Genomic DNA, 26,538 nt, shown 5'->3' with positions numbered 1-26,538 from the left:
GCAGTGAACAAAGAGAAACTTGTAAATAACTCATGAAAGAATAAAGTTACGTTGAAACCAAGCACACCATTGTGTTTCTTGTGACATTACCAATAAGTTTGATGTGTCACATGGCCCTCTTCCTATTGAAAAAACAAAAGTTGTATCCAAGATGGCTGACTTCTAAATGGCCACCATGGTCACAACCCATCTTGAGGAGTTTCCCCCTCACATATACTAATGTGCCACAAACAGGACTTTAATATCACCAACCATTCCCATTTTATTACGGTGTATCCATATAAATGGCCCACCCTGTACATATACATTGAAATTATGGGTGCCCCACACCAACTATGCAGGAATAAAAATAGAAATAGTAAGACAGCAGGAATGAAAAAACAGGAGAAATATATACAATCAAGAGAAATATATACAAACTAGAGGAATATATACAAAACAAGAGAAATGCACATATTGGCGAACCAAGTGTTTGGAAGCAGCGCCAAAGGACTTGTTCTGAGTATATGTCATATGTCCATATGTCAGTACTGAGACCATGGCTCAGGTTAGTGAAGAGAGTGGGCAGGGGTGGAGTGTGGGGGGATATTGTTTCACCTTTGTTGGAGGTGTGGGATCTGATTGACCTGAGGTGCTAACCAGAGGGCAGCAGGTCAAACAGGTGGCGGGCGGGGTACAAGGGATTTCCTGGTGATGGCCTCCAGGGGTGGCAGAGGGCAGTGAATGATTTTTTTGGGCAGTGTTAATTACCCTCTGTGCAGCCTTCCTGTTCTCAATAGTGGACCCTGCTTACCAAACACCCAAGCAGTAGGAGAGCACACTCTCTACTGAGGAATGGTAGAAAGCCAGCAGCACCTTCCGGTCCAGATTTTTCTTCCTCTGGACATGGAGGAAGTGCAGCCGCCATCTTTATCAGGGTGTTTGTGTTGTGGGTCCAGGTGAGATCAGTGGACATGTGGGTGCCCAGAAACCTGAAGGTGGAGACAAATTTCAACAGTTGTCCATTTATAATGAGAGAGGAGTGGACCTGTCTGTGCCTCCTGATGTCCATTATGAGTTCTTTTGTTTTAAGGTACAAGTTCTCTACCTCCACCCTGTATGCTTTCTTATTTCCATCAGAGATGAGCCCAACCATAGTGGTGTCATCAGCATACTTGACGATGATGTTGGTTAGGTGGATTGCTGTGGAGTCATAGGTGTACAGAGAATTACATCCCTATGGAGATCCGGTGCTGAGTGACTATAGGGGGGGAGTTGAGGACGAGTCGAACTGATTGAGGCCGGTTGGTTAGGAAGTCTTTGATTAGGAGCAGGTGTCACTGGGGATCTGTAGGTGATCTAGTTTGTTGGTGAAGATGTGTGGGGTTATGATGTTGAATGCTGAGCTATAGTAAACAAAGAGCATTCTCAGGTCGCTCTCCCTGCACTCTGCAAAGGGTGATGGTGATGGCATCCTACGTGGACCAATTTGCTCTATAACAAACTGGTGGGGCTCAAGAGAGTTTTGGTAGACATTCTCTGATGTGCTGAGACACTAGCCACTTGAAAAACTTCAGGACTACAGACCTATAGCCCTCATGTCTGTTGAGGCTGCCTATACCAGTTTTGTAGGGAATGGGAATGATCCAGGAAGCCTTAGACAGAGGGTAACAGCCTACCGAGCCTGCCAGTTGGGCACAGGTGGTATGGGGGGAGGGGTGGCCTCAAACCGAGCAAAGAAGGTGTTGAGCTCCTCTGTGAGTTAGACGCTGCTATTGGGGCTTGAAGGGTTCTGCCTCTCCACACCTGGTGGGGGTTGTTGTTGGTGAGAAAGCCCTCTGATGTTACTGTACACATGGTCCAGCGTCCAGAGTCTTTGTTGCAGTCCTGGCGGTGAAATGTCCGGCTTGGTAACTCCACTGAGGATCGGGGATGTTTGGATGGAGCCAGGATTCAGTTACAATCACTAGATAACACTCCTGGTTGTAGTAAATCCCAGATTGTAGCTCCTCTGTTTTGTTTGTGGGTTATCTGGAATTGTTGAGGAAGATGGATGTTTTCGCACTTGGACGCGATACCCAGCTCTGCATTCCCACTTTTGCTTCCTCTCCCTGCACCGTCTGAATTGCCTACTGTTTCCGACAATAACCCATGGAAGGCCCATAGTCTTTCAGGTGGGATAGTGTCAGTCCACTCCCAAGTAAAGTCCAGGTTCAGGCCAATGTCTGTCAGTTCCTGACAAGTGAAATCGATGAACGTGTTGCATGAAGATGCAAAGAAAAGGGATAAAGAACACAAAAAGGTGCACTGAGCACTGTGCTGCTGCATACAACTGTATGCACCATCATCTTCAATTTTATTCAAGATATGAGGTAATTAAAGGCATAGAACAAAGTGCTGTATGAATATGTTGTTAAGGTATGACTTGTAGTTAAAACACAAAAATGTGAATATAAGATATTGCATTTGCAACCATATTCGTTTGCAATGAGCTTTTATGTTTTCTCTTCTAAGTTTTTATTAATACCATTGTTTATAGAAGGTAGCTTTTACTTTTACTTTAATATATTAGATCATTATGGGTTTTTTTTGTGTTAGATAAAATAAGACCTGAGACAGTGTGAAAACAGATGTTTTTCTTCAGAACTGGGGATTGTGAAACCTGAAATAATAAAAAAAAAAAGATTCTCCCTGGTCTCTAAAATATTAAAATCCCAGATTTACTGCAGAGCAGAAAGGTGTTGGGTTAAGCAGAAGCACTGAATAAGGAACAGAGCCAAATTTTTGACAATGCACTTACAGCTTTGAGTCATCCAGCCATGAGAATTGTGCACTCTTCTGATAACATTTCCCCTGCGCATTCCAAATAAATAAACATAAATATCAGTGACTATCACACACACACATCAGGTGCAAAATAAGACAGTTTTCAACGTTTCAGTAATTTTCCAGGTGTAAATTAAATTTATTGCAAACATTTGTTTGATTCATTTGATTGCATCTTAACTTGGAAAAACAATTGATGTAGGATATAATCATACACACACACAGACACACACACACACACACACACACACACACACAGAAAATCAGTCAAATGTTTGGACACACCTTTTCATTTAATGGATTTTCTTTATTTTTACTACTTTCTACATTGTAGATACATACTCAAGACATCAAATATATGAAGCTAAATGGAAGATGATTATGTAGCAAAGAAAAAATTGAAAAAGAAATCTAAATATATTTTATAATTTAGATTTCGCAAAGTAACCACCCTTGGCTTTGTTGACAGTGCTGCAAACCCTTGGCTTTCTCTCAGTGAGCCTCATGATGTCGTCAATGGTTTTCCCTTGACAGGTGTGCCTTGTCAGGGTTCATTTGTGGATATTTTTGCCTTCTTAATGGGGCAGAATGTGAAAGAAGTCAGGTTGGTACACAGCAGGAGCCCTATTTGTTTAGAATTCATATTAAGGCAAAAACTATTCAGCTAAATAAGAGAAACCAAAACCCATCATTACTTTAAGAACTGAAGGTCAGTCAGTCCAGAAAATCACTAAAACTTTGAATGTGTTCTCAAGTGCAGTCTCAAAAACCATCAAGAGCTACTACAAAACTGTCTCACATGAGGACCACCCCAGGAAAGGAATACCAAGAGTCACCTCTGCTGCTGAGGATAAATTCATCCGAGTCACCAGCCTCAGAAATCACAAGTTAACAGCACCTCAGGTTAGAGCCCAGATAAATGCAACACAGAGTTCAAGTAGCAGACACATCTCTACATCAACTGTTCAGAGGAGACTGCGTGAATCAGGCCTTTATGGTCAAATAGCTGCTAAGAAACCACGACTAAGGAAAACAACAAACAGAAGAGATTTGTTTGCGCCAAGAAACACTAGGGATGGACATTAGACCGGTGGAAATCTGTGCTTTGGTCTGATGAGTCCAAATATGAGATCTTTGGTTCCAGCCGTCGTGTCTTTGTGTGATGCAGAAAAGGTGAACGGACGGTTTCTGCATGGATGGTTCCCACCATGAAGCATGGAGGAGAAGGTGTGATGGTGTGGGGGAGCTTTGCTGGTGGGATTTATTCAAAATTGAAGGCACACTGAATCAGCATGGCTACCACAGCATCCTGCAGCGACATGTAATCCCATCCAGTTTGCGCAGTTAGTTGGCCCATCATTTATTTTTCAACAGGACAATGACCCCAAACACACCTCCAGGCTGTGTAAGGACTCTTTGACCAAGAAGGAGAGCGATGGAGTGCTGCACACACACACACACACACACACACACACACACACACACCAATTCCTGTGTAATATTCACTACAATGTTCCCACAATGCTGTCAAATGTAGCATTACTTCATACTACAAAACACTAGCATAACTTGGTATGATATTCAATATTTCTCACACTATGACTGCCATTATCTACCGACAAATATAATTTCCCTTTATTATTTTTAGTAGAACTGTATTTTATGTGTATTTTACTTTTATATTTGCTATTTTATTCTGTGGAATGAGGAGTGAAAGCATGTATGTATGCTAGTGTGCTGAAATATAAGTAAGCTGTACTCCAATTACACTGTATATTGTCCAAGAGCATGCCTGGCAAAAAAAAAAAACCCTCTCAACAACTGTAGACTAGTCAGCACTAGCTAATACAGATGAGATGATGAGTACAAATGAAGCCAATGCTAAAATGCTTTAAACTTGAATTCTTCTTGATCAGCTGGTTGACATTCCTGTGGTTTTGCATTTTTACCATGTTATTGCAAACAGATTGCATATGACTGCTATCAGGTTGCAATTCAAAGGGATCAAGTTGGCAGACTGACTCCTTCTTATTGCTTTTTTTATTACCATCGTTATGCACCAAATCCACTTTTAAGATGACAACTGATTGCAAGTAGCTGTAAATCTGCCTCTTTGAAGCAACAATTTTTAAAGGAAAGTAGATCACAAGTTCACTGTACATGGTTTCAATCATTTTGGTCACGCTGTGGTCTCTAACCATAGTGTTTTCTTAGGGTGACTGTGACAATGACTAAAAACGTTTTGGCTGATGCTCTACATGCTGATTTTGATTTTGCTGGTTAGAATGCAATAAGTAAACAAGAGTAAGTACAGCCATTCTCCATCATGTTAAACAGTAATTTTCTTCGGGAAAACAGAAAGGCACCCTGTAGCTTGAGTTATGTAAGCCTTTCTCTTCATAGTGTTTGCATCACAGCTCCTTTGTGCAGATATATATAGATATATAGATATATATAGATATATATATCTATATATCTATCGATCGATATATATATATATATCGATCGATAGATAGATAGATAGCTCATTTCACAGCTCCATGCTGTTTCCAGCACTTTCCATTTTTTAATATATACACAAAAATAAGTTAGTGGAAGAACAATTGTGGAAAATCAGTTTTTTGGCTATTGGAATAATATAGCTGAGTGTGTTTTCACGATCCCCCCTGTTTCTTACACCAATGCTATTATTGATTTACATTACATTGCCAAGTGATGGCTTGGTTTCCTGGCACCTTATGGCATTTCGCCTCCTGGTTCCAATTTAAATCATGGGGCCTGTGTCCTTGACCCAGTGTGAAGTTGCTCAGCACCCCCTAACCACCTGCTCTCAAATGGCACAAGGCCACAAAAACTTCATTAACCACTTCATTTTAATGAAGCAGAGGCAGGGGAAATGAACCAAGGGCTTAAGAGGATAAAAAAAGAAAAGTGGCTTTTTAATATTCATCTGTCAGTTTATGAATGCACATGTATATCAGCTTGAGCAGACTGACTCAATTGTGGCACTTAACATTAAGGCATCAACTCGTTTGTAGTGATCAAGTCATTTATTTTCAGCCAGATCTGAAACAATTTTTCAAACTGGAACTGCAGAGATTGTTATCTGTCTTTCTAATTTAACCTTTAAATGCATACAGTACCTCCGGTTTTTAACAACCTAGCTAACATATTCCCTCCATTGGTGTTTTGTTGTTGGTGGTGGACAGGAAGAGATCTAAAACTTTAATTTTAAGCATTTAACTAGGCCAAAATTTACATTTACCTTTGACTAAATTTCTGATAATAACAGGTTTACAAGAAATTGTTCATCAGTCACAATCTACAATCTATTGCCGCAGGCTCAAAACAGAAAGGATCACTAAGGGGGTAAATTTCACTGGCTGACTGCTGAGATCGTATTCCCAGGGGGGTATGGCTACACTTTCCCTTGATAGCCAAGATTTATGCTGGATGTGAATTGTTTATTTGTAGCTTATGTGTCAGGCACTACATTTTCAGGTACGGCTTTGAGAGATATTGCAGACACGGAATTTGAAATAAAATAAAAAATAAAAAAACCCTGGACAGTGCAAAAGTCAGTTGTTTTTAATTGGGTCATTGCTTGGATGTTTTTGGCTGAGATCAGTGTTTTTCCATGCTGCATCACATATGATTAACATAATTTTCATTGTAAATCATTACATGAACACCGTAAAGTTGGATTGGAATTGGGTCTTTGTCAGGTCAGCTAATCTCCTTCCTGTTTCCTATTGTTCCATTGTGTTTGCTTTTGGCTCTGTACCTTTGTTTCCTTCTGGTTGTCTGTTGGGATATTGTTTTCCTGCTGCCTCAGTGCACTGCTTTCTGTTCTTGCCTTAAGTTAAAATAAAAGATTTTTGATATTTTCATCTGCTTTCAGTCTCGTGGCTTCAACTCTCATCTCCTTCCTCAGGTTGTGCTCACCCCCACTCCCCCTTACTTTAGTGTTCCCAGTCAAAATTGATCAGTCAGTTTTAACAGCTCTTAAATTAACATAAGAAACATTTTTCACCACCAAATTCAGTTCAGTTGGTGGGTCAATGGGTCGTTCAGTGGTCATTCAGTAGGACATTCAGTGGGTTGTTCAGTAGGTCATAAAAGTTGTTCTTTCATTTTGTCATACAGTGACAATCAGGGGGTCAGAGGCCAAAGGAGGAGTGGGGGGTGGATTCCCATTCATTTTCTATGACCGGGAACACCACATCTGTAACAAAGTTGATTAAAACACTCAAAATTCAACGAAGGAAGTGCTCATTACTTTTATATGTTCAAGTGCATAGTGTGGAGGATGTAATAAGGCCTCGAGGCAATCGGATGTAAAACACAATATTTATGAGTTTTTTAATTTGTAAATTGGTCTGATTTGACCCGAACATGACAGGAAGGTGAACTTTTGATGGACCTCTGACTGTTCCAGAAGGTTTTTGTTTTTATTCATTTATTTTTTAATTTCTCCAATTCTTAAAGACCAAATGCCTGCAAACAAATTACAGTTCCATCAGTCTCAGTTCTACTGCCACATTCATTGAATGAAGATGAAGTCAGAAGCACCAAAAACTTAGCAGTGGAGAGTGGCGTTAAGAGGTTGCTGAATTTTAATGACCATTTACTCCTTTGAGGTTGAGGTATCCTTAGTTCAAACCCTAACCCCAATTACTAATCTCTAATTCTATGCCTATATGTGAGAAATTCAAAATTTTGCATTTCTCAATTATTGCTGGATTACAATTGCAATACAAAGTGCCTTGAGGGGGACTGTTTTGGGATTCTGTGCTATGTAAATAAAATAAAATTGACTCAAATTAAAGTAATCAAAAGCCTTTTCTTTTTTTTAAGAGGACCTTAAGAGGATTCAGACTGACTAATATTGATAGACCTTGCTGGCGTCTGAGTGGGACTGGAGCTCTCTGCCCTTTACCAATCCAGCCACGGGCCCATCCATCTGGCCCATCAAGACTCACTCTCATTTCATCAGTCCATAAAACCTTAGAAAAACCAGTCTTGAGATATTTCTTGGCCCAGTCTTGACGTTTCCGCTTGTGTGTCTTGTTCAGTGGTGGTCATCTTTCAGCCTTTCTTACCTTGGCCATGTCTCTGAGTATTGCACACCTTGTGCTTTTGGGCACTCCAGTGATGTTGCAGCTCTGAAATATGGCCAAACTGGTGGCAAGTGGCATCTTGGCAGCTGCACGCTTGACTTTTCTCAGTTCATGGGCAGTTATTTGGCACCTTGGTTTTTCCACACGCTTCTTGCGACCCTGTTGACTATTTTGAATGAAACGCTTGATAGTTCGATGATCACGCTTCAGAAGCTTTGCAATTTTGAGACTGCTGCATCCCTCTGCAAGATATCTCACTATTTTTGACTTTTCTGAGCCTGTCAAGTCCTTCTTTTGACCCATTTTGCCAAAGGAAAGGACGTTGCCTAATAATTATGCACACCTGATATAGGGCGTTGATGTCATTAGACCACACCCCTTCTCATTACAGAGATGCACATCACCTAATATGCTTAATTGGTAGTAGGCTTTCGAGCCTATACAGCTTGGAGTAGGACAACATGCATGAAGAGGATGATGTGGACAAAATACTCATTTGCCTAATAATTCTGCACTCCCTGTATGATGGCAATATTATTTTCCTTCACAGTCAGTTCATTTCAGCTACACAATGAATCAACCATGCATGAGTTTGTAGTAGCTTACCTTACAAGCAGCTTGGGCATTGTAACAATGATTTCACTCATCTTGATTGGCATCAACCCCCCCCCAACAAAAAAAAAATCAATTACACTGTGACATTTACAATTCGATGTGGTTACTGATTTCTCTCAGTATGTGGCATGCAGCACTCAGTGCTGTTGGGTTTTCTTGCTGAGATCATACGTTCATCTGAAAGCAACATATGTGTTCATGTGTAAATATAACGTGCTGTATTCACCGGACACTCGAATTGTTCTTTCCCAGTACTCCACAAATATAGCCAGACTAGTGTGTTTGTGTGTGTGTGGGAGTGTGTGCTTGAAACAGCCAAGCTCATCCAGCAGCGATGGGAGTTCTATTCAATAAATGTTATTACCTTCTCTCCTGCACTCTCCTGTTTATTATGCAGTGGAAAATGATACTTTCCCTTCGAGGGGGTTAGGAAATGGTGTATAAATTGCACTTTCCTTTGGGATGGGTGAGACTGGTGTGTGTACGAGACAGCTGTCAGCTTCCTCTTATAAACCTTTCTCCCTCTTCAATTTTTTGAAGTCTCTCGTGCTGTCTGGTGTTTATGTGTGTGTCTGTGTTAACGTGTCTCAGGGGTTAGGATGTGCTTGTCAGTTCTTAGAGCAGCATCTGGCTGCACTACAGTAACTTCTATCCAACACACACACACACATGCACACACACGGAGTAAAACCACCAGAGCAGGACAAAACATTCTGCTCTGTGGGGGATTGTGTGTGTTCCGGTGTTTGTGTGCATGTATATGTGTGTGCTTCACATCTATGAAAAAAACAAAACAAAACCAAAAAAAAAACCCAGCATCTAAATGACCCAGAGTTGTGGTCATCTGACTGATACCAAGCTTCAGTGCATTGTGTGTGTGTCTCCATGCTGCAGTTCAGAATACTCTTGTGTGGTTGTTGCCTCAAATGTGTGTTTTCCTTTAAAAGTGAAGTACTTTTGCTGAACAATAATGCTTTGTTGTACCCAACATAATAGGCTTTGAACTGAGACACAGTTTTGTTTTGTTTTTTTACAGGAAAACATTTCTGAGTTTCCTGAGAGTCAAATGCAAAGAAGAAGATGTGTGTAGCTCCAGTCCAAAAATCATCCAATAAACTACGATGAATGCTTGGCAGACATTTAAATGACGCCTTATTAACATTAGGTTAATAGGTGATCACTTGGCTCTGTCTGAAACTACAAGCTCATAGTCTGTGCTGCAGTTGCACACCCCTCTTTCACAAGGGCTGTAGCTGCAGGCAGCACTTTATTTAAATAAATTATTCTTTGAATTGCATGCTGTTCCTTTTGTACCATTGATTTCTCTCACTGAGACACAAAAGAATTAATTGGATTGGTTTGGAAAGATTGCTTTGTACACTCCAAGGTGAGCCAGACACTGGTGGTTCTAACTGAAAAATGCAAGCAATACACAGAAGGTCACAGTGAATTGTGCTGCATTCATATGTTCTTCACAAAAGCAAAAAAAGAATAGATTCCATTGTAAGTTTCTAGTCCAAATGTTAACATTGTGGCATGCCATCTGTGACTCTTTTTATGATTGTGAATGTAGTCCTAAAAATAAAAAATGATTTAAATTTTACCACCACCTCGTACACATGGATAGCTTCTAACATGACCCCCCCCCACACACACACACACACACACACACAAAAACGAATCTGTAAAACTGTAATTGTTCTTGGGGACTGCAAAAATCAAGTCAGTCCCTAGGTACCTTGTTAAAATGTCTAACTTTATAGCATTAAAAAAGTGCAGAAGAGTATTTGAAAACTTTTTAATGGAAAAAAAAAAAGTCAAACTTCAACATTTTCACAGTTATGAGAAAAACAGATTTCTCACATTAATGTCAGGCTACAACTTGCTAAACCAAGCTAGCTAGCATTAGCTTTTAACTTAGTACTCCAAGCTCTGATCAAAATATGGTGAAACATGGTGGATGCCATGTGAAATGGTAAATAGACTGGTTCTTATATAGTACTTTTAGTTTTTCCTCACTTTTAATGCCATCCGAGTTCCAAGGTGTCTGGAATGCAGCACTGGAGTTATCATTTGCTCCCACTGGTGACTCTTGTCAGATTGAGGGACTATTTCTTATTAAGTGACACTTTGATTTTGTGTGTTTCTTCTAACACAAGCAGCTGCCTTTAGCTTTACAATATTGTGTAACAAACCAGTTACACAAACCAGTGATTAGGAAAAATCTAAAACTATATTTCTAACACCACTCTCTCTATTTTGGTACTCTGTTGTCACAAGGATCGTCACAGAAGTTATAATATTGTCATCAAAGTCACACAGCAGCCCCACCCAGCCGTTAGGGATAGCCAATAAGAAGAAAGATGGAGAAGAAGGGTAGATAGAGAAGCTAAAACTGCTTTTTACAGACACCAGTTCAAACGAAATTTGATATATGGTAAAGACAGATGAAGTTGAATTTTGAATAACTCAAAAATACTTCTGATGGAGTCCAAGAATAGAAATATAGAGTTTAAAATAGGCAGAAAGGTACTGTTTAAAGAGGTATTCCAATATCCTTCTAATATCCAAAAACTTTACAAAGGCTCATAGGGCCATAACAACATTACAAAAGTAAAGAGAAATCCTTCCAGTGTAAAGAAATAAATCGAAAATGAAATCCCTGCATACATTTGTCACAAAGCTTGTGACTATCAAATACATTATATGTATGAAAAAGTGAGACATATCCACAGTCATGTATATTTCTATATCCATCCATCAGTTAAACTAAGCAGTCAAATGTCAATCAATGAATCCCCCTAGTTAATGTTTGAGGCAGTCAATCAGGCAGCCAGCTGTCATTTAGGAGCAAATGAAATCTAAAACGTCAGTCAAGCCAGTCAGGGAGGAAGGAAGCCACTCATCCGCATCATACCATTTTACCTGATACATCTGTGTAACTTCAGAATATTGTACTGTCAACACAGTGTAGATAGAGGTAGGTATAACAACAACACCACACTAATTCTGATGGAACTGAATGGTAATAACTATTTTAAACAGGAAAAGAGCAACAATCTGTCCCAAATGAAAGGCCTTCTCACATGCAGCATGGAGCTCCTTCTGTGAGTCTTTCAGGCAGTAATTCAGTGATGTGGCCAATTTATTTGACTAGTCATCTTTCCAAGCACTCAGCAGCAAAATTGTACGAGACACAATTCTGCTTTGTGAAGCAAAACAGAATTGTTGTAATGCTATGCAGCTGGCTGATTTACAAGCATGCAGACCAAGTTGCCACACTGCAGAACAAATTTACATGAACTAGAATTGGAACTGTAAAATGAAAAAAAAAAATGGCATAAAAGAATAAAATGCACGAAATAGGCACGGGGAAAAAAACAACCTCTATGCTGTAGACTGCCATTATTTTGTAAATATATGTAGTTAAATATATACAACACACACTAAACCATAAACCTACCCCCCATAACCCTAACTTTACCACTAACTATAGCCCCATAACCCAAAGCCTAACCACAATCACAGCCTAATCGCCAACCCTAACCCTGACCTTAATCACCCCCTTTTTTTGGAGTTTTTACTGAGTGGACATCAGCAGGTTTTTTCCAAAGCTATGACATCAAAACAATGTGATTGGTCAGATGCACTGTTGATCCTGGACAAATGTTATTATGTTGATCCAGGAACAATAACATGAGGATATCAGATAGATATCTATTGGTTTGTTTTTCTTTAGGCTGTTGTGAGCTCTCTCTCTCCTCAGCCAGAGGTTTCTGCACCTGCTGGCCCTGCCCCTCTTCCACGCTTCCACAAGGCCAGCCTCCGGACCTGCTAAGCGGCCACCACCGTCTTCCTCGTGGCCGGCCTCCGGACCTGCTAAGTGGCCACTGCTGGCCACCTGGCTGCCGACCAGATCGACTCCAGCACCACTGCTGGCCATGTGGCCGCCCACCAGAACTGATTCGTCTCAGCCGCTGGCCATGCGGCCAGATCACACTTATCTGTAAGTGTGATCTCTCTGTCCATTCCTGTTTGGTTTGTTTGATTCGGGTTTCCTCTGTCATCTCGACGTACCAGCTCACCTGAATAAAGGTGGTTTTACGGCTGCTGTGAATACTCAGAATAAGATCTCTGACTCCAGACTGGATACATCTCGGAAGGGCTAGCCCGGAATAACATCTCTGGGCGCAAATTGGATGACATCTCGGGGAAGCACACTGCCGTGAGTTCTCAGAAATTGGCTCCTTGAGCACAAGAAATGACAACATCACAGAATGCAAGTATGGCGAAGCTCGCGGCTCTCCAACGGGAGATTGAGAGACCAGTGTTGGACTGTAGAACTGCGTTGAAATTCATATGAGCTGTTCGCACTAAAGTAAAAAATACCATCACTTATGCGGATACCCCTTTGGCGCCAGCTGCAAGGCCGGAGCTGAACAAAACACCCTGATAACGACTGTGTTTAGTCTGTTCCTTCCCATTCCATGCAAGGCCACCTGGGTTGGCTGGAAGACTGTTTACTTAGCCTGGCAGGGCGAAGGACACTGTCTCAGCTGAACTATGGACACGCAAACACATACATATATTGATAGTGATAAGCACTCACTGACGCATCACCCTCCCTACCCCGGATCCAACGCCACCTCCAACGCTTACCTCCCCTCTGATGTGGACATCGGGTCAGTTGGAGGCGCAGTTGAAAGATTGCAGCGGTCCCAGATCAGATGTACACACTGGAACTCTTTCCCATGTTGCTGTCTGTGTTTATTGCGCTATGGTGTGTTGATATCTGTGCATTCCTGTATTATCCTTCTGTGTTACACATTTCGATATTTTTTTTCCTCGCTACCTAGCCTGACCTGTCTCCCCAATGTGATGTTTGTGTATTGTATGTACGGCCGGCAAGGTCTGTCATCTCGGTTGTGGGCAAAAGACCTGCAACTGACAAATAAAGGCTATCTCATCTCCAGTGTTGGTCAAGTTACTTGAAAAAAGTAATCAGTAACTAATTACTGATTACTTCCCCCAAAAAAGTAATCCAGTTACTTTACTGATTACTTATTTTCAAAAGTAATTAATTACTTAGTTACTTAGTTACTTTTTAAAAACACGATTTACAACCTGAATAGGTGATAAAGCAATAGATCTGTCAACCCAATTCTACTTTTTCTACATAATCCATCATACAAAATGTAATCAAATGGAAAAGTCCCTTTTTAAAACTTGTTTTATTAGTTTTAATCTTTTAACTTTATGCATCAAGCAAAAATTTAATTATATGCAACATTCTCTGACTGGAAGAAATTTGTTTAATATTTAAACCTTTTTTCTGCACATTCCAGCACATAATTTTTTTTTTTTTTGTGTTTACACTCACTCTTTCAAATAGATGCAAGTAAAACACAGCAGAAAATAAATAAAGTCAAAGACTAGCGGTCCTTTTGCTCTATTTTCACCTGTAAAGCAGGAGTAGGGTAGGCGGAGGTTTACCCTGGTGCAGGTGTGCCGCAGCGGTCAGTGGAAGAATCTGCGAGTTTCTCTGTGAGTTTCCCATTACGTGGTTGCGCACTCGGTGCTTGCTTGGAAGTTTAGGGGGTTTTTTTCGCTGTAAAAAGAAGTTCTCTTCCCACGCACAACGGACACTAATGTTTTTGTCACTTTTTATGGAATCAAACTTAAAGTAAGGTCAGTACTTCCACGCTTTAAACGGTGCACGCTCATACTCTCTCCCGCACTCGATATATTGTCCGTTGTTGATCTGCACACAGCTGTTGTCACGAACGTCGCACTCGCTTACGTCACTGTCATGAGACATTCTGGCAAAAAAAAAATCACGGTTTTAGTAACGCAGCGTTCCTACAGGAAAGTAACGGTAATCTAATTACCGTTTTTGCAATAGTAATCCCTTACTTTACTCGTTACCTGAAAAAAGTAATCGGATTACAATCGGATTATGGGCACGTTACTGCCCATCTCTGCTCATCTCTCATCTCATCTCATTTTAGTGTATATATTTGTTTCAGAGTCTGGGTTTTGGATCCAAACTCCACACACATCATGACACGTGAATATTTCAAAAAACATGAAAATGATCAAAAACAGACTAAAGCAATCACACAATAATACTTTCTCTTCTAAAAAAAGTGTACCATGGCTTCAGTCCATTGAAAGATGTTTTAAAACTGAAAACTTTCTATAATGAGCAGCTGAAAACAATCATGTCTGAAGAATGGCAGAACATCTCTCCACAGATCCATGACAGAGGGGCATAATACGTGCCCAGGAGGATCCAATCTGTCATCACAAGTAAAGGGAGGATTGCAAAACATTAGGAAACAAAAGAACAGATGTGCCTACAGAATTGTTTTTGTAGGGACGGACAGATGGGGTCACGGAAAATAAAATGAAATTAGCTATAACTAAACTTCAGGAATTCTTTTATCATTCATTGGCATTTAGGTAATGGAAAATATGTAATTATAAGACTTAACACTTCACCAGATTGCCAGCAACCTTTTTCTGAGTTATGTATAATTAGTGTTTTGTGGTGAATGAAAATTAGATTCTTCTCTTCAGTAAAAGTAGTTTTTGCAAAATATGAAAATATTTCACTAAAACTGCATACTCCTCAAAACTGTTCCCATCAGTGTTACATGGATTATTCCTGCTACAAATATTTAACAGTTTTAGTTCCACAGCAATCCTGTATGTACTTATTAGAATCCTCTTTATTTTAATTAAGCCTACAAAGTGTAGAAGGTTAAAATGTCTAAAAAAAGTATGTCAGTAACTGGTAATAAAGACACAACATTTTTGTAATTAAATTTCGAGTTAAGTCATCAACCTCTGCTTACAGACATAACAACTGCCAACTGCACCTGTGTGAGTGAGTAGGCAGGTTTGTGTGTGTCACATGACCCTCCTGTTAACTGAGAGCCAGCCAATCACATGAACGGAATCACATGACAAGCAAATGAAATACATGTTGTATTTAAGTTCACAGATCTTCTACTTAACTAGAAGAGTGTTTTTGACTTCCCCATGCTGGCCATTAGATGATGCAGATTTAGGGCACTTCTCCATTAGCCTCACTGTTCAGACCAAGAACAAACATTCGTCTTATAGAGTCACACTTTGACCTCTTGGTAGTTGGAGTAGTTGTTAGTGAGTGCAGTGCTGCAATGACTGAACTTGTGTTGGTAGTGAGCAATTAACCAATGGGATTTCAGGGGTAGCCATTACTACAAACAATGGAACGTCAGCGAGGCTGGACTCACTTATCTTTACGAGGTTGTACTGTGGGACCTGCATCTTCAGTGTAGCCAATGTGATCATACATGTAATCACATGTGATTACACATAAGATTAAATACCCAATTCTTTGGCTTAAAAATACAGTTCCTGGAATATTTAACATTTTAGCGATGTTGCACAGGGGTGTATTCAGTTTAGTTGTATACAGAATAATCTTTCATGCTGATACTGCTGTCCTTAATTTGCTTTCAGTTCCTCTCTTGGTGATGAAACTGCACAATAGGTGCCGCATCACTACAAGGCCATTGGAAAAAGCTTAAGAAAACAATGAGCGTACTCAGGAGCTGTGAAAAGAATATTATTGAGTGGAGCACTGAGGCTTGAACAGCAATCATTGCTTAAGCTCTTCTCTGCAACTCCTGACATATCAATCCCAGTGCCAGCTTGTCAGAAGGACAACAAGGCTATTAGGTGCAGGAAAAGATGCATTCTGAATAAAATTTGTGTGGGAGAAGGACCTAGACCTATTATTTTTCCACTTTTATCTCTTAAGTGTTATTTGTTTTTTGTTTCCTAACTTGTGGAGCACTTTGTAACTTTGTTTTTTTTAATGTTGGTATATAAATTGAATTTAGTATTATTAAATTCCCACTTCATTATAATGATTATTATATATTATAGAGAAATAAAATTTTTTAGCTAGTGTAAAAAAAATGAAATGAAATGAAAATTTTAACATTTAATGGACCAATGATTTTATTCATGTATTATTAATTTAAAGTTGTCACAGGGAGAGTTGATTTAGATCATGCTTTAACACTAGAATGGCAAAGGAATTAATTTGAACTCTTGACAAATCATGTAACCCCATCATCTCATATTTCATGACTTTTCCTAAATTGGGTTATTTCAACATATAGTGAATTTTTGCCTGTGCAGGATAAAAAGAAACCAGTATAAATGCTGTACTCAACATTTACAGTATGAGGGGTTGCCTAGCAACACACATTGTTTAAGCAAACTTTGATATGATGGCTACTGTAACACGAGGCCGACCAGGCTACTTGTGATTGTTAAATAAATAAACAGGGGACTGTAAAAAGATAAAAGTGAATAATTATTGCAGGGATGAGCAGGTCACGGGGGAGAGTGTGTTTGACTCCAAGGAGTACCAGGTGTGGAGAGCAGTGGGGAAACTGTAGCTGAACTGAGCAGTCCAAAGTGGAAAGTGTTATTACCAACAAATAAACTTGGGAAAGACGAGCAAAATCAGACAAGCCTCTGGAGTGAGGAGAAGAGGTGCGCATGTCTTATTTTGTTGGAGCCAAGAATGACGTTGGTTTTAAAATGGGGGCAATGACCTGTTCAGTCTCTTTCAGAGTGAGTTTTGTGTTTATTTTAGCATAACTAAAACCACAAATTATCCAAAATTAATTTTTAACTTTTCCTGTGATAATAAAATAAAATAGAATACAACAGCCCTGTATTGTCATTATACATGTACAATGAAATTATAGGTGCTCCACGCCAACTGTACAGGAGTAAAACAGATATAAATAGTAAAGACATCAAGGAATAAATATCAAACAGAAGAGATATATACAGTCTAGAGGAAGAAATACAAACTAGAGGAATATATATGGAATATATATAAAACAAGAGAAAGACACACGATGGTGAGCGAAGTGCTTGGAAACAGTGCAAAGAGAGTTGTTCTGAGTATAGAGTAAGGTGAGTGGACAGGAGTTGAGTGTCAGGGGATAGTGTTTGTTAACAGTCCGAATAGCCCGGGGGAAGAAGCTCGTAGTGCATCCTGAGGTGTGGGATCTGATTGACCTGAGGCAGTAGGAGAGCACGGACTCTACCAAGGAATGGTAGAATGCCAGCAGCACCTTCCTGGTTATTCTTCCTCAGGACACAGAGGAAGTCAAGCCGCTGCTCAGCCTTCTGTACCAGGGCGTTTGTGTTGTGGGTCCAGGTGAGATCAGCAGAGATGCGAGTGCCCAGAAACCTGAAGGTGAAGACAAATTCCACCTGTTGCCCATTTATAATGAGAAGGGAGCCTCCTGAAGTCCATTATGCGTTCTTTTGTTTTAAGGATGTTCAGCTTCAGGTTATTTTCTGAACATCAGCCGGACAAGTTCTCTACCACCACCCTGTATGCTTTCTCATCTCTATCAGAGATGAGCCCAACCATAGTGGATGGGTGGGTTAGTGTACACTTATATGTGTACAGGGTGTACAGTAGGGGGCTGAGAACGCAGCCTTGGTGGGATCCGGTGCTGAGTGACATTCGGGGGGGAGAGGTGGGAGCTGAGTCTTACTAATTGAGGAAATCTTTGATCTAGGAGCAGGTGTCAGGGGTGGTCCAGTTTGGTGGTGAGGATGTGTGGGTTTATGGTGTTTAAGGCTGAGCTGTATTCCACGAAGAGCATCCTCACGTATCTCTTTCTGTTTTCCACATGCCACAATTACATTATTTAAATGCGTCAGGTGTTGTGATCGTTATAACCTTTATTTTTTAATAAACTGTAGAACAGATTTTATCTTTGGTCTGAAATTCCTGTTACGTTCTTTGTCTAGACGTGTCTTGAAACGCAACAAAAAAACTGGCCCACTCCCGCTCCACCAAAACAAGAACCCAAACAATAGTATCTTCTAAAATGCTAAGCAGCCATTTATTTGCTTCAGCAGTGACCAGTGCCAAAAATAACAAACAAAACTCCCTAATAGTCCCTATGCTTTCCTACACAAAATGACAACCAAACAAAAGACAATTCACTTACCTAACTTTTTACATGAAAAACAGGAGAAAACTTAATCAACAAAAATGGCTTCTCATGCCTACTAGGCTGCTGCAGTGAATAATTTATACAAGGTGAACAAAATACTCAATTGCTACTTTACAAATCTATTTACAGCTATTTACAAAAATAAGATACCAACACCCGACACATACACACACACACACACACACACACACGGTTATACTTGCAAATCACTGGGCACAGACACTCTATCAAAAAAAACGAATCAAAAGCTCATGCTATTTGTTGGATGGTGGAGGCTAGTAGAGAGGGGGGTGGCTGTCATCTGGTAGCTAAATACTGGAGGTGATTATCCAATTATCCAATCCAAGGACAGGAAGAGACTCCACCCAACTACTCAGAAGGCACGCCCAGGTGTCCAACTCCTAAAAGAGAAAGGGGAAAAAACCCACAGCCATCCTCTGGTGGGAGGAGTCACGCATTAAAACAAAACACTGACAACATTGGATCGTAACATTCCTGAAAATTAACATGTTTTGAAAATTTATAGTTTTTGTCTTGTGTGTGTCAGATCCCCCTGGTAAAACACTGCCCCCTCGTGGCGAAAGTTGTATTGTACCTGTAGAGCTGGACCTCTGGTATGCTGATTTGTAGTCTTGTCCATCCTGGTCACTTCCAATGAAAATCTTAACCCTTAGTCCTTTCCGACGTCCACCTGCCCACCTTTCTTTCATTTTCTACATTGAACTCCCCAAAGTACTCCTTCCAAGACTGACCAAGCTTTATCTCAGCTTGAGACCAGCATTAGGAATACGTTGACTTATGGGCCTCACAGCATTTGTTCCAGCAGTGTATTGTGTATTGACATCTAATTGCTCTCATACAGGGCATACTCTTTAAGTTGCTTTGGCCAATTTGTAAGCCATCTCCACTCCAGCTCCTCTGTTTTATTCTGTATCTGACTGAATAATTGTCACATTGTTGTCACCAATGATTGCTGGTCTCTGCATTTCAAGCTTTACAGGCATGCATAGGAAAGTCCATCAGAACAGAGCCTTACTGCCTAAGATAAATGACTGCAGGTGGAAATAATCTTTGTTTGGCTTTAGTAGTTCTGACTAAGGTGTAATAGTTACTTTTGTGTGACACTATACTGTTTTTCAGATGCAGACACACTTTACTGAAAGTCACCAGGTCTGTTCATTGTTTGTTCTTACCAAACATTGCAATGTTAATTCTGTAACAGGTGTTAAATACTTTTTTTTTTCCTTTGGCACACTCATACCTTTGGCATCCAGCTTCTAGAACACTTGCCAGACATAGTGAGATTTGTCTTCAGATTATTTGTGGATCCTTGCTTTGCTGTCAACAGTGTACTTCAAGTCAATACAATTAAAATTGACCAATGTTGTCACTTCCAGCAGGGCCTATAAAATCCAAAGACAGGTACTTATTGTTTGTGATCAGCCATGAGCCAGATGGCCATTATTCTGTTAAAAGGTCCCAGATGTTGATGAAACAAGTCTGGTGGATAAACAGCACAAACACAGTCTGATGACCTGACCACCTGAAATACTAATGAGCCACAACAGAGAGGTCTTGTTTGCTATTTGGACTTGGTACTCTGATGACAAGGGAAAACATGGCACACCATATTGAACAGATTGTTTTGTTTGTGTGTGGTGCATTGTTAATGCACTGCTGAGGGAAAATGACTAAAAAAAAGAGAGAGAGAAATCAACATAAGCATTACAGTGTGTGGCAAGTTACCTTCTATTAACGATAAGAAAAATTGCTGTGATTTGGTCAGCCGACAGGTAATTATGTCATCAGAGTTTTTGCTTTATATTGTAAAAGGATGTTTCCAGGGTTGAATGCAGTCTTGATATTCTGCTTTCTAAATCTTGCACTGACAAATATGTTGACATGAAGACTCCAGCGACACTTATAGGAAACAACCTTATTAAATGACCAACGTGTTTCGGCTTGTGGCCTTCATCAGGGTCATTGCAAAATAGCAAACAGTTTAACATTCAGATCTTTGTCTTTCCATGCACCTTGGAAGTGAAGTTGTGCCAGAAATATTTGTTGTCATCAGTGACAAATATGTTACAATGGTTGAGTAACAGCTAAAATCTTTCCTTTTCACCATTTTCTTTGATGTAGAACAACAACGAAAACATCAAAACAAAAGCAGGAGAATCAGACTAGGAACTTTTCATCAGTTTTTTGTTTTCACACAGCACACACAACCCAATATCATGTCAAAGCGTGTAACAGACACCCCAGTCTACCGTGTCCATTTTATGCTTTGCCTCTCCAAAACGTGAAATAGACACACATTCAGAAGTTGCAGTACGCTGCAGTAACTCCTCCCTAGTTCTGCTGCAATAGGCCTAGGCTTCTGGGGGATTCTCATGATGCAGCGAGGCTTTCTTCTTCACTCAGCTCTTTTCACTCTCCATTTGTTTATACACCACTCTTTAAGTTAATCATGAGTTATTATTAATTTCTAGCTCTCTTCCACAGTGGGCCTTTGTCTTTTCTTCTTCCTCTCATTTCCAACCAGTCGCACCAGCTGCCCCTCCTCCCTGAGCCTAGTTCTGCTGGAGGTTTTTCCTAATAAAAGGATGTTTTCCTTTCCTACTGTTGCCAAGTGCTTGCTCATAGGGGGTCACCTGATTGTTGGAATTTTCTCTGTATTATTGTAGGGTCTTTACCTTATCCCCTTCAGAACCACCCTATTCATTTATGCCCTCTATAATGGACATTTGTTTTTGGTCTATATCTTTTGACTTGTACTGATATAATAAATAGAGGACATAATGGGCTTTCCATTAATATCTCATGTGTCCTTTTTGGGTGGCCTCCAAAAAGGAAGGAAATCACAAAAAGTTCAATATAAAGATTCTTTTTTTTTCTCGGTTCTCAGGAGATTCTAATATAAAGTGCCTTATTGTTGTGATTCAGTGCTATATAAATAGAATGTAATTGAATTGAAATTTACATACAACCTGTGTTATGTCTATCTAAGCTTTGGAATAATCTTCCTCTTCACATTGGGCAATCGACATCAGTGATGGTTTTTAAATCCAGATTGAAAACGCATTTTTATTCACTGGCTTTTGATTCAGTGGTTGACTGACTTGTATTTTATTGTTTTCGCTATGTTTATTATTTTATCGTATTTATTATTCTTATGGTATCTATTATGTTTCTGTTGTTCAGCACTTTGGTCAGCCTTGTGTGTTTTTAAAGTGCTATATAAATAAACGATGATGATGATGATATGTACACAGTTCTTAACATTTTATTTCATATCTAATAAAGTGCATAATACATGTCACATTATCTACTTTCTTGCCTTTCGTTAAATCTAAGAAGTCAACAGCCCTAATATGTTTACACTAACAAAGCTATAATGGGTAATCTCCTTACCTGTGTAATCCAGTGTCACTTTTCTTCAGGTGTTATAACATTTGCTCTCATAGATGGCTGCTATAAGAGCAAATGAGTCCTATAGAGGACCCAAGATTTGCTTAGAACTAAAAGTAACCTTCCAGTACGCCCTGCTCTGGTCCTATAACCTTCAGAACACAAGAAGCTCAATGATTCTGTCTCCCTGTGAAAATGTGTGGTGTAGAATGTAAATAAAACAGAATGCAATAATTTGAAAATGTCAAATAAAACATATTTTATTCACAGTAGAACATAGAAAATATCTCAAATGATTAAAGGGAAAGGTAAGAAAATTTAAAAGGAAAAAAAAAAAGTAATGTAATCTGATAGCAGTGACACATCTAAAAATGTTGTAAGGGGCCATGTTTAAAATTCTGTAGCATCCCCCCTTCTTTTTCCAACTATTTGTCAATCTCTGTAGGACTCTAGCTGCTCATAGGTCCAGGATCTTCTATGAAATATATTTTGTTTTATAATGTGTCAGGTATTTGCAGATGGTGAAAAGTGTGGACTGCAGGCAATCAATTCCTGTACCTGGACTCTTCTATTGTAAGCCATGCTATTTTAATAGTTGCAATATGCGACTTAAAATTGTCTTGCTAAAATATGCAGAGCCTTCCATAGAAAAAAAGGCAAAACATTGTCTGGATGGGGGCATATGTTTCTCTAAAACCTGGATACACCTTTCAGCACTGTTGGCGCCTTTCCTGTTGTGCAGGCTGCCAATTCCATATGCTCCAACGAACCCCATACAATAAAGGAGATGCAAGCTTTTGAGCTGAGCTGGATGGTCTCTCCTCCTTTGTTTGAATAATACGGGGTTCATGTTTTCTGAAAAAGAATTTCAAATTTCAATTCGTCTGAACTCAGAATAGTTTTCCATCTAAGTTTTCAATGAATTTTGGCCCAGATAAGATGGTTGAGTTTTTTTGGATTGAGGCATATCACTTTTCATTGCATGATAGAGCTTTAACCTTTATTTTTGGATGGCCCAGTGAACTTTGTTAACAGACAGTGATCTCTGGAAGTGCTCCTGAGCCCATGCAGTGAGGCAGCACTGCATTGAAAACAGGGATTATTCTCTAAGGGTTGGGAGATCACTGGCATCCACTATCGATTTTTGTCCTTGTCACTTGCACAAAAAGATTTCTTTAGATATATTATACATTGTTGTAAGAAATTGGCCCTTCCGTATTTCTTTCTTTTATTGTCACATGACTATGTTTGATGATCTGAAATATGTAAATATGACAATTTTTTATATTACACAAAGACAACTCACGTAAATGCAAAATACATGTTTGAAATGATTTAATTTATAAGGGGAAAAAAATAACTTGTCCTGTGTGAAATATCACTTCTGTTCTTCTTTCTTGTGTTGATTACGTCTAAAAAGGCAACAGCACTGATATGTTTGTACTAATTCAATTCAATTCAATTTTATTTATATAGCGCCAAATCACAACAAAAGTCACCTCAAGGCGCTTCACAGATACAGAGAAAAACCCAACAATCATATGACCCCCTATGAGCAAGCACTTTGGCAACAGTGGGAAGGAAAAACTCCCTTTTAACAGGAAGAAACCTCCGGCAGAACCAGGCCCAGGGAGGGGCGGCCATCTGCTGTGACCGGTTGGGGTGAGAGAAGGAAGACAGGATAAAAGACATGCTGTGGAAGAGAGACAGAGGTTAATGACAGATATGATTCAATGCAGAGAGGTCTATTAACACATAGTGAGTGAGAAAGGTGACTGGAAAGGAAAAACTCAATGCATCATGGGAATCCCCGGCAGCCTACGTCTATTGCAGCATAACTAAGGGAGGATTCTGGGTCACCTGGTCCAGCCCTAACTATATGTTTTAGATGGCTAAAGCTAACTAACAAAGCTTTAGCCATAGTTCAGTTTCACTAACCACACCCAGGACTGATTACTGCCAGAAATGACTTAAATACAAAGTGAACTAGTTTATAAGATATGGAGATATCAACCAGAAAATCCTGAAAGAGAATGTCCATTAATGTCCGTCAGTTTGTGCCCTTAAGCTACCGAAGCAAATTTCCTCAACAGTGATGTAAGAGACTCAATGCCAGCAAATGCCTGACTGCAGTTCTTGCAGGTAAGCGTGGCACAAGCAATTAACAAAATAATTAGTAGATTTTGGGACTTTTATTTTTTTTCACAATAGCCAGGTAGGTTTAGATAGCTTTTCCCCCTTAATAAATGTATTAAATCCTTATTTAATGTATTTTACAGCACTGTACGTTAAGTTGCCAGTTGCAAAATGCTCTTACATATAATATTCTTAATGAAGTATTAAAATGTCTCAGTTTAAACATTTGATAAGTTGATGATGTTTTCCATATTCTGCTGTGGAAAAAAAATATTTTTTATATATATTCTGTACAGTGTGCAAACTTTTAAACATTTGGCTTTGTATGTTTCTGTAGTCCCTCAATTTTTGTTTTCATATGTGAGTGTGTTTACCATCATCATTTATCATCATTATTCATGTTTGTGTTTGCTATGCTTGATTTGTTAATTCAAATAAAAAAGTAAAAGTATGCTTTCTTGTCCTAGTCTTCCACAGAGAGACATTGTTTTTCCCCTCTACTTACAGTGATTGAAAACCTCACTTTCATTAAAGCACTACATTAACTTTAATAAACACTACAATTTGACTACTAGTACCTAAAGTGAAAGCATCTACTTAATTGTGAAACTCAAACCAATTATTTCCACATATTTGAGATTGACTGCATCATTTTGGCTAAGGGCAGTCAGTAGATGGGAATTTGAGGTAAGGCATGGTTTACCCAACTAGTCTAAGTCTAGTTTGTGTTAAAGACAGTGAAAAAATGCTAAATACAATCACTTTTGTTTTTACCATTTTAAACATCTCATCTGTAAATAATGTATGGAAGAAACTTAACCCCAAGCAAGATTCAAAATGGGTTGTGACAGTCAGAAACCTGAAGCAGCAAAGTAGCAATTATGCACCCAATATGCCAGAATCAGTCAATCAATCATAATTTCAGATATCCATCACTAATTTGAAGTTATCCGGAAATTTTATTCCCATCGTGCCTGAAGCAGAAGTCTTTCTGACACATTATGCTTCACATGTTGCAGCATGATTGATGGCAGGGGACCTTGAAAACATTTAACCAATCACCACAAGGAAACGTCTGACATTATAAACACCTAAAAAAAATTAAAGGAAAACTTTGAAAGCAAATCGTATCTTAAGTTGAAAGACATAATGCTGTTTTTCTATACTCATATTGACTCATATGAAACAAAATGATTCCAGATTATTTGACAGAAACTAAAATGATCAAAGACACCCTGATAATCAACTTAAAAAATATATGTGGCAGACTATTCGATTTTGCTGAAATTCCATTGCAGCAACTGAATATGGTACACAGCAGTTTTTTTCTTGTATGCATACCAGACAGCATTGGAGCATGCTCCTAATTAGATGACAATTAGATGACAATCCTGAGGAATTTCCAGGACTTTTCAATGAAAAATCCCTCCACATATATGAGGCTGTAGCAGATATTTGACTATTTATTATTTGTCCAAATCAAATCAAATTCAAATTTTATTTGTCACGTACACAGTCATACACAGTACGATATGTAGTGAAATGCTTGGACAACTGCTCGTGACCTAAAGAAAACGAAAAAGGAAAAGGCTATCCTTAGAGATGGAGGTCCTTAGAAGTTTTGATTGATAATTCCCATTTAGCCCTTATATAATTTGTTGAATGAACTTTTGCGTAATTTGTGTAATATCCAATATACTTGATATAACTCCTTTGACATTTTTGTCAAAGTAATGTCTAAGTTGAAGATAGTGAAAGAAATATTGATGGGTTAGTCCATATCTATCAGAAAATATTTTTTTTAAACCATGAATTCTTGATTTTACAATAACAGACCTTGCCCACTGGATAACTTGTCACGTTCCTGGGTCTGTTGACCCAGCGTTTTAAGGTTTAGTTTATTTAGATGTTGTTTATGTTTAAGTTCATTAGATTAGTGAAGTTCATTTGGTTATTAGACTCCTTGTGTTTTCTTGAGTTTTTATTTTAGTTTCCCTCACCCTATGTGTTTCATGCTGCGTGTCTTATGTTGTGTCAAGGTTATATTGTCTTGTCTGTGTCTCATGTTTCCTGTTTTATTTTGAAGGTCTGTGTCCTATGTCAGTGTAGTCAACTTTGCTTCCTTTGTCTCGTTATGTCAGATTAGTGTCAGCTGTTCCTCCATGTGTTTCCACTTCCCCTAATCACCTCCTGTGTATTTAAGTCCTCTGTTTTCAGTGTGTCATTGTCAGGTTGTCCACGCCATGTTTCCCCATGCTATGCCATGCGTCCAAGTTCCTTGTCTAGGTTTTTCTTATTGTTTGTTTAGATTTCCCAGTTTAGGTTTGTGTTAATTTTGCTTCAGTTTGCCTTGCCCTTTGTTTGTACCTTTTTTTACCAGCCATATTAAACGGCTCGCTTTT

The 26,538-nt window shown here is 39.2% G+C and overlaps 1 long non-coding RNA gene across 1 annotated transcript; it reads left to right on the top strand.

Moving 5' to 3' along the window:
* The first annotated feature begins 983 nt into the window (after positions 1-983).
* On the top strand, positions 984-18,991 carry LOC120740554. Its single transcript, XR_005697404.1, has 2 exons — positions 984-1,056; positions 17,896-18,991. It is a non-coding gene; the product is annotated as an uncharacterized LOC120740554 (long non-coding RNA).
* The last annotated feature ends 7,547 nt before the right edge of the window (positions 18,992-26,538 follow it).

Source organism: Simochromis diagramma, unplaced genomic scaffold (assembly GCF_900408965.1).
Source record: "Simochromis diagramma unplaced genomic scaffold, fSimDia1.1 OVJJ01000433.1, whole genome shotgun sequence".
In the NCBI taxonomy this organism is placed as follows: Eukaryota; Metazoa; Chordata; class Actinopteri; order Cichliformes; family Cichlidae; genus Simochromis; species Simochromis diagramma.
The sequence above is the reverse complement of the archived record's forward strand: the minus strand, read 5'-3'. Positions and strand labels throughout refer to the sequence as shown.